Source organism: Frankliniella occidentalis, unplaced genomic scaffold, assembly GCF_000697945.3.
Source record: "Frankliniella occidentalis isolate FOCC.00 unplaced genomic scaffold, Focc_3.1 Scaffold39, whole genome shotgun sequence".
NCBI classification, from domain to species: domain Eukaryota; kingdom Metazoa; phylum Arthropoda; class Insecta; order Thysanoptera; family Thripidae; genus Frankliniella; species Frankliniella occidentalis.
Window position 1 is genome coordinate 490,502 of NW_026267169.1, and position 2,007 is coordinate 492,508.

Genomic DNA, 2,007 nt, shown 5'->3' on the forward strand with positions numbered 1-2,007 from the left:
CCCCAGATCAGTTGTGCCGTAAAACCATAGAATGTTGAACTATAATTGTTTGCGCACAAATGTACATGCGTCATGAATCTATGTAATTTGTTTTCCTTTGACCAACTGGTCTTAAAATAAAATATACAATTATTTCAAATACAATCCAAGGTTTAGTATTTTTTTACCGAATGAAGAAAAATGAAATCTGCGTCTCCTGTCGGCGTCCTCTTGGGGGATTGAACCGTTACGAACCCGAGATTGCCCGTGATCCAAAATTATGCAGTTTAGGCGAGATTGTTCCAGCTGTAGCGGGTCCCCACGCACGCTCTTACTGGTGCTAAATTGAGAGCCCTCAAGAGACCCCACGAGCTCAGTGACGGAGCTAGTCGCCTTTATTTCCACACTACCTCTGCTTCCTACTTTCCTCCAGTACTTTCTTCACCTTTTCTCTTCCCCTTTCAAACTTATCTTCTGCCCCTCTCCTTCCCTGCATCCTTCCGGCTTTATATTAAGGCACATATTAAATTGTCCTTTTCTGTAAGCCCAGCCCCCTACTATCCAAAAGTTTTCTTTTGATTTTGTCATCACCCACTTTTAGCAATGCCAGTGTACATAGTTGAAAACCCGGCATGGCTACATCATGAGAGCGCCGGTGATACATTTCGGTAGACCAACCCGCCAAACAGCAGTGTGAAGATGGTGGCCCGCCCTGAGCGCCTCAGGGGCTCGGCGGCAAAGAACCGCTCGCCCTCTCGCGTCACCTAGGACCTCAGGAAAGGTTCATTGGGGGTAGGGGAGGGGGAGGGCACCGTAGTAACGAGTGGATTTTAGTTCACTTGAGATAGAAATGGTAAGGAACGAATGAGACACGGATGCCAGGTCATCTCTGTACTCAGTATTTCAGAGGCCTCCAAATGCGTTAGAAATAGTCGGACGACATGTTGCTTCTTAAAATATTACACATCTCAAGCGTTTCAGACGTGACATAAAATGCAGCTGTATGCAGTGCTGCTACCTGCGAGCTGCCGCCGTATGGGGTGCGTGAGGGCTCGTTCGCTGTGCAGGCGCTCCGGGCGGGCCGCCGTCCTCACACAGCTGCTCGGCGGGTCGGCCTACCCACCGCATGGCAGGCGCTAGCACAAGCGTCGCCGTCGTCGCCGCGCCGCGTCTTGAGGGCTAGGGGGGTGCGCCTCCACGTTGGACGAGAAAAGGGCGCACGGCTGTTCTGGGTGCCGGGACGCTGCTCGCTTCGCGGCGGCGCACGATGGGCTGCGTACCCCCCGGGCGCGCCGGCGGAGTCCGCTCGCCTCGCCGACTGGAGGGGACGGGAAGCCCGTCGAAAGAGCCATCGCAATAGACGCCGTAATAGCAACACTTAGCGGAGATGGTACCTTTTGGATCCCGAGCGCAGACAACGTTCATACTCGCTTCCGCGAGAGAATACCCATCGCGCAGCGAGAGTTAATTTTGGAGACACGTTGTTGTTTGCGTCGTCGGCCACGGCCGAGGGGTCAGCGCGGCTTTTTATAGTAACCTTTTTTCGCCTGTACTGAAAAGTCGCCACTTTAGTCACGTCATGCCCCCCTCCCTCCAATCCGTCCGCGACCCGACGAGACGCCTGCACGGTTAGAGCGGCGGACTTGACCCGCGTACGAGAGAGGGAAATGTTGTCCGTGCGTAACGTTCATCGTCGTACGGGTTAAAATATCTGGGCTTGGCTTCCGGCAGTAGGTCCAGCACTAGCGCTAGAGCTCCCAAGCAAATCGCGATATCTTTTTAACCCGCGGCTCACAGAAATTATGGGGGCCCTATGAGCACAACCTCAGGTCCATGAAATATGAACCCTCCAACACCACAGCGCCCCTAGTTTGTGCAGGATCCCACGTCCGAGACGGACCGATAGACACAGTCAGTCACAGTCGAGCCTGCCCCGGCCCGCCGGCCACCCAACATCAGCGAGATTTCATCCCATATGTACATTCCAACCCAATAATACACCGTCTCATCCATTCCCATTTCTCATCC